General features: G+C 53.4%; 2 long non-coding RNA genes across 2 annotated transcripts; one reads left to right on the top strand and one right to left on the bottom strand.

Annotated features, from left to right (window-relative positions):
* Positions 1–462: 462 nt before the first annotated feature.
* LOC138422268 (uncharacterized) lies at positions 463–4,187 on the top strand. Its single transcript, XR_011249822.1, has 2 exons — positions 463–847; positions 963–4,187. It is a non-coding gene; the product is annotated as an uncharacterized lncRNA (long non-coding RNA).
* A 1,724-nt stretch (positions 4,188–5,911) lies between these two features.
* LOC138929771 (uncharacterized) lies at positions 5,912–7,258 on the bottom strand. The gene is made up of 2 exons (XR_011445962.1): positions 6,651–7,258; positions 5,912–6,536 (listed from the first exon to the last, which is right to left on the bottom strand). It is a non-coding gene; the product is annotated as an uncharacterized lncRNA (long non-coding RNA).

Here is a 7,258-nt window from a genome sequence, read left to right as displayed (position 1 = left end):
GTGCTGTAGATAAGCAGTCAGGGAGCCTGGCCTGGGGTCTGCTGGAACCAGCTGGGGTAGTTACTGGTAGTGACTGGCCCAGAGCTCAGTCCACAGGTGAGGGTGACCGTCCCTCCTGGAGACACTGACAGCTGGCTCCTGGACCACAGTCCGAGCGTCCACCCCTAAGAGCAACAAAAGAGAGACAGGGGTTGTTATGGAGACAGGGCCCTCAGACCCTGCTTGGAGGTACCCCAAAGATGCAGAATCTCAGCCCCTGACCTGAGCTGTAAGTGAGGAGCTGGGGCAGAAGAACCATCCAGGCCATGGTGAGGACCCTCCCAGGATGTGGCCTCCTCAGCCTCCTGGGCTGCAGGTGGGGTCCTGGGCCTTTTCATGCCTCCAGCCTCTCAGGAGGAGGAGGGGCCTCATGCAAATCACTTCCTCCTCTCCCTGCCAAGGTCACCAGAGGTCCCCTGGGGTGGGGGCTCTTGAAGGAGGCAGATGCTGGACCTCACACAGGGCAGGGACAGCTCGGGCAGGAGCCCCTGAGTGATGGGGCGACGTCTTTCAGCAAAAGTGCTCCTGTGACCTTGGTGACCTCGGTCCTCTGTCTCCTCCCTGGAGTGTCTGAGGCTTGAGGAGTTTGCACGTCTTCCTCTGCTGCTGCTAAATTGCTTCAGTCATGTCTGACTCTGTGAGATCCCACAGACGGCAGCCCACAAGGCTCCTCCATCCCTGGCACTCTCCAGGCAAGAACGCTGGAGTGGGCTGCCGTTTCCTTCTCCGGTGCATGCACGCACGCATGCTGAGTCGCCGACTCTGTGTGACCCCATGGACAGGCTCCTCTGTCCACGGGATTCTCCAGGCAAGCATACTGGGGTGGGCTGCCATTTCCTTCTCCTAAGTCTGTCTCTCTTGTTCCAATAATCCAGCCTTTCCCACACCTGAGCCCGTCTTTAGAACACTCTCTGTCTTCTCAGGGAGCCCTGAGTCCCGTCTGTGCGGTGCTGTCCGTCCTCCTCCACCAGCCCTGAGCCGAGCAGGAAATCCCGGAGCCTGTGTCTGCTGTGAAGGGTGAGGGGTGGCCCTTGAAGCACTCTTTTAAACTGTCTCTAGTCCCAGCGGTGGGGAGACCAGATGGGAGGTGGGGAGTGACATGCAGAGCCGCGTGGGCAGGCTCAGGGTGACGGCGTCCTGTGCTGTGAACAGCCATGACCATGCGGAGCACCTTCCACAGAACTGCGGATCTTACGGGTAAAGGTCACCATCTCATCATGCAATGACGGTAGCGGGCAAGTTCAGTTCCAATAAAGTTGGGACACATGTCTCATCATCAGAAATAGAAAAACCCCGTGTGTAAGAGGTAGGTGTGGTGAGCGTCGTGGACCTTGTAAAACTCCCTTCCCTGTGGTTCTGCTGTGGAGCCGGATGGACGCAGCACAGAGGAGGGGTGTGAGGGCAACGAGGAGGAGAAGGGGCTCAGACGTCTCAAGTTAACGTGTGTGGAAGAGACGGGAAAAGTCTTGTTCATCTCTTGCTGCTTTCACATAAAAATGTGAATACTCTTCTTATTTTGTATTCGTGTTAGATTTGCTGCTAAAGCATCTGTTTAATGAAATCCACCTGATTTCGGTCAGAGGTGCTTGAAAAGCTCAGCTCATAGAGGTGGAGATATGTATTCCTCCTTAACTCTCTTCTTATGCGAACGTGCTGATGACAGTTGGCGGAGCTCTGAGTTCATGTATTTCATGTCACAGGTGTCAACATAAAGGGAAGGGATGAGGAATGAAGCCGCATAAACTGACTCAGTCCCGGTTTCCAGGCTTCACTACAGATGCTGAAACTGCCAAATAACACAACAGGGGACACTTTTAAATGACAGGGATGGTGACAGAGGGATCTTGCCTGCATCCCTCTTCCGTTGGGAACACCCGGGCGCTCTGCGGGCAATGGGGCAGCCTCTGCAGGGGTCTCATCCCCTGTCCAGGTGTCCCTGGAGGGCGAGGTTCCTGAAGGAAGTCCATTTTCGTTGTATGACCGGCCCTCTGTCCTTGGGTGGATGTCAGGTCTGGGCACTGACCCCACGACAGAGCAGCAGGAACTGAGAGGCGAGCCTGTGGCTCTGAGCTGAGAGCTGCCATGTCCCCTGGGGGCCCAGGCGCAGGACGTCACCCTCCAGTGAGGACCCTGAGGCCCACGTGGGCAAGAGCCAAGGGAGGTGGTGCCAGCCTGCCTGGCCAGGACCCTGCACTCTCAGGACCAGACTCACAGCGCCCCCTGCTGGACTCAGGCCTCCTTCTCCCCACTTCACACCACAGCCTCCAGGAAGGGCTTTCTCACACTTGCAGCTGGGTCTTCCTGATGTCACCGCCCAGGGCAATAGAATGAGCCCCCTTCGTCTAGTCTGGGCCTGGTCATTGAGTTTTCCAGGTGCCTAATGACCTCAGACCCCTGAATGGCATGCTGATAAACTAATGAAGTTCAGGATTCCCTGATGTCTCAGCTCGCTCCGCCTAGCTCGTGGGTTCACTGCCAGAACACAGCCACCGGAACCTGAGTTTCCAGGTTCAAACTCCCAGCATGCCCGTGGGTCATGCCTGCTCATAGTTCTGTGTGAGCTTCCTTCCCAGGTTGACAGGTGGTCAGGGCTGAATGTGCAGGGCCTCCCGGGACCTTCCCAGCCCAGACTGCATGCCTCTGCTCTTATTTCTCTCTTTGCAAAGAGGATAGGCAGCTCTCAGGTGCAACAGTCCTCTTCTTGGTCACTTCCAGGGCTTCTCACTTACCCTTGATTAAGGGCCTCACAGTACGTCTTTTTGACTCAGATATTTAAAGATGTTTCTAGTCTAATTTTATAATCTTTCTATATTAAATGTTTGATATAAAATATTATGCCTATAAATGGGTATCTCATCCTTTTCTGGGCTCCTGTTTCATCTCTGGTTGAGAAACCCTTATGACCGTTACCTGATCTTCACTGGACATGGTGAAGTCTAAGGTTCTGACCTTTGATTGTTAGAATCCATAGATTTAATGGAGATGGGTTTATAAGGTCTGTGTCCAAAATAATGACATTTATCCAATATCATCTCAAACAAGGAACCAGGGAGGGAAAAGGGGTAGAGACCATGAGGCAAAAGTCGAGGGTATGGGCAAGTGAGGAGTCTGAGAGCCGTGTCCTAAGGGGAAGTGTCTCCTTCACCTGGAGAGGAGGGCTCCTAGGGTGCAGTGTCCAGAGACAGGGAGGCACCCAGTTTCCCTAAGGGTCAGGGTTCAGGGCAGAGCACAAAGCCTGGAGCAGGAGAGGGATGTGCGGGGGTGGGAGAGGCCCCTGGGGTCCAGGGCACAGATGCCGGGCTTCTGCTTCCTCGACATCCTGCTCAGACCTGTGAGGGACTGCCGGGAGCCAGCACGGGAGATCCCACCCATGACAAGTTCATGCAGGAGTCGAGGGAATCCCTCGAGCAAGGCCTCAGGACTCGACGGACCCTCTGGACCCGCTTGAGCATCTACCCCCGAACCAGAATCTGTCTGTCTTCCTATTTTATGTCTTTCACCAGCTCTTCTGACATTAGCAGGGTGCTGTCCCTGACCAAAAGAGTTAACTTACGGCTTTAGTTAATAAATATCCTGGGCATGAAAGGAGTGTTTCAAACCCTCTGTTAGCATTCTAGCTTACATGGCAGCTTTATCCAAACTCTTGCAACATTTTGAGCCTCTGTAATGCTTGCTGCCAATTTCTCAAATCCCTTATCCATTCTGTTCCTGGGATTGCATATAATCAGATGTAGAAAAAAACAAGTAATAGCCTTAGCATTAGCAACATTAGACTTTGAGTTAATAAGTTCTTTCTTTGCTGTAACCTGCTGAATCTTTGCTCCATAAAAATGTAACTTTGTACTTTAAGGGTGACGCAGGCTAAGAATTTAAAAAGAAACACTTTAAGGGAAAATCATTGTTCTGGTGCTCTGGCTGACCAACCTTTATCAAAAAGAGGTCATGGAATATCAACAGGCCTCCGGAATAGAAGACGATGTACAGAAAATAAGACTTCTGCAGGAAGGAACCTGATATTGATAAAAGTTGTTACTGATGGAATGTTGAGTTGCCTCTGCATTTCTCACCTTGCTGTATGTATAACTCAGGGTATAAAAGTCCCGAGAAGAATAAAGTCAGGGGCCTCGCTCACTGAAGAAACTTGGTCACCCCATGTTGTCTCTTTATCTCTATCTCTATCTTTCTTCATTTGCGGATGTCATCCATCCGGAGGATATCCCTGGACTCTGCTGAAGCTGGACCCCAGCAAGGGACCCTGTGTATCTGGGCACATGGGCATTCTGCTTGTATTTGGAGACCAGACAGAAAAAGAGACAATTTCACGGACCCCTAATGATGGAGCAGGATGAGGAGATGAGCCTGCCTGGATTTAATAGCATGAGTGACAGCAGAGATCTAAACCAGTACTGGTGATGTCATAGCCAGGGTCAGGCAGTGATGGGGCCGACACAGGAGTACAGGGCAAGCTTTCAGCAGACATCCCGATCACATGGGAATTCCTGTGGCTGTGGTTAGTGATAAGCTGTGTGACACTGATGACCAGCCTCCTCATCAGGATGGGGTCCAGAGTGATCCAGGAGGGCGAGAGGACCCACCAGGAGCCAGAGAACAGGGCTGAAACCCTCAGTGTCCCTCACCTCTGTACAGGGTCACAAATACAGGGATTTTGCCAGGAATCGCTTGTCATCATTGCCATGGTGATCCCCGCTTCCCTGCTGTTCCTTCTACAGGACATGGGGCCCCTGAATCTGAACTCATCATGGGTGTCACAAGCAGAGGGACCCAGGAACATCTTGGGGAACCCCTGCTCCTCACAGTCCACAGACCACCCCAGCCCTGAAGGAGGAAATGCTCCAGTGGGGTGGAGACGAGAGGAGCAGAGGGCAGGGCAGAGCCAGCACCTGTGGGTCAGGAGAGCCACTCCTGGGGCTCCCTGCCTCCTGTGATGTATCCCCGGTGCCCCTCACTCCTCATGCTCTCTGCTCTGCCCCTTCAGGAGCAGAGTTCTCACCCTGGGGGACGATCTGCCTGCTGGGATGGTCCACGGACTCTGCTGGAGGTGCACCTGGGAAAGCCTCCTGCTCCTGATCTCAAGTGAGGGAGCTCAGCTCCACGGCTCCCATGATCACACAGCTGACCAGGGTGCACTTCAGTGGAATCATAAATTGTTTACATTTTCTGAGATTTCAGCAAAACTGACTGTACCATTGGGAGGAGACATATTATGAACCAGAACGTACCTCAGGAATAAGTTGGTTCTGGGGTATTATTTAAGATTTGATGGTTCTCTAAGAACAAGCCCCTGACAGGCTGAGGCTCTCGTCCCGGTTTCCCGTCTACCTGTGTCACTGTGAGGAGCCCTGTTGCACCAGCCTGCACGGTCAGAGTCAGCCTCGTCCTCACGCTGCAGCCCAGAGACGAGCAGGAGCCCTGCGCTGGCCGAGGCATCTTTGGATCCAGAAACCCCACGGGACCCCAGAGCCTGGTTCTTCCTGGAGTCTGAGTGGTAGGACCGGAGGACTGAGGAGGGCTCGCTGGCTTCTCCTGGCTCCAGTAAGAGCAGAGCGGCCAACACTGATGTCACTGCTGAGGGTGCAGGGAGCCACAGAGTCACCTGTGGTCTCTCTGGGGACATGGGTCTCCCCACACACAGGCCCTGAAACCATTTCCGGTCTCAGCAGTCCAAGGCCTCAGGGCTGCGGTGTGGTCACTCACAGTAGCACCAGCTCTGGGGGTTTAGAGAAACCAACAGTAAACAGGTGTTGAATTAATATACCTGCAACCTTATCGAAGAAGGTTAACAATAAAGCCATTAAATTGAGATTCTTCTAAAATATCAGTTGACAATAATAAGAAAACACACTACTCAAGATTAGAAATTAAAATGATAATGTTTGAACAAGTAGGTTTGAATATGGTGGAGTATTCCAAATTCCCTTTGCCCTAAATGGTCTTACATGGAGCAGGACTGGGAAGAGCAGCTGAGGGCGTTTTGGCTGAAAACATGCAGTAAGTTGTGAGTACAACCACACATTCTTGTTCTCACATGTGCAAAGAAAAACGATTTCATGTCCATTTCAGAGCTGCTGCTCCAGTGTCTGCTTGGACAGAGATGCTTCAGCCCCGGGAGGCCCGTGTCGGGAGGAGAGCAGGTTTTTGTCTCACTTCCCCCCTGGCCTGGAGCACTGTGCCATTATAGCTACTACTGTCTTCAGCTGCACAGTAATAATCGGCCTCGTCCTCAGCCTGGAGCGAGCTGATGGTCAGGGTGGCCGTGTTGCCAGACCTGGAGCCGGAGAATCGGTCCGGGACCCCCGAGGGTCGACTGCTAGTACCATAGATGACGGTTCTGAGGCCTGATCCTGGGAGCTGTTGGAACCAGCCTACACCATATCTACCAACGTTGCTGCTGCTTCCAGAGCAGGTGATGGAGACCCTCTGGCCCAGGGACCCAGACACGGAGGACGGCTGAGTCAGCACAGCCTGGGCCCAGGATCCTGGAAGGGGGAGAGACAGAGATGGTGACTCGGGGTCCAGACATGATAGCAGGGAACACAGCATGTGTGTCTTCCCAAGACCCCTCCCCTGCCCCCCCACCCCCATCCAGTCACCTGTGCAGAGAGCGACCAGGGTGAGGAGCAGAGGGGACCAGGCCATGGTGGACACGGTCAGGGCGTCCTGCCGTCTGCGGCCCCACAGCTGAGCAGAGCAGAGCATCCCCACACCGCTCCTTCCCCTCTTCATACCCTGAGAGGGGGAGGGGCCTCTCATGCAAATGACAGTCCTCCCCCAACCCCCACAATGCTCTGATGACCTCTGGGACCTGGGTCAGCTTCCTGTGCCTGAGGGAGGCCAGTGGGTGATCAGAGGCGGGGTTGTGTGGGGCTTTGGGGTGGGAGGTCACAGCTGGGAACCCTGAGTAGTAAGCACCAGGAAGCACCAGGGGACTCATCTTAGGTCTCAGAGCTGCAGACCCACAGGAATGGCTTCGCAACGCCCCTGGTGTCCTGGCCCACACATACATCCTGTGACCTAGTGATCAGAGCTCTTAGAAGTCAACTTTCCCAAAACTGCCTTTGAAGTTGCACAGTTCAGGAAGTGTTGTGTTGGAAAAAAAGATCCAGGTGTAAGTTACCCTGTAGTGCATGTGAGTGTTACACAGTAGATGTGTGACTTGAAATTTTAAATCAACCAAAATGGGATCGTGGATTAGTAAAAG

The sequence above is a fragment of the Ovis canadensis genome, chromosome 17, assembly GCF_042477335.2.
Source record: "Ovis canadensis isolate MfBH-ARS-UI-01 breed Bighorn chromosome 17, ARS-UI_OviCan_v2, whole genome shotgun sequence".
NCBI classification, from domain to species: domain Eukaryota; kingdom Metazoa; phylum Chordata; class Mammalia; order Artiodactyla; family Bovidae; genus Ovis; species Ovis canadensis.
Note: the sequence above shows the minus strand (reverse complement) of the source record. Positions and strands in the feature narration are given on the sequence as shown.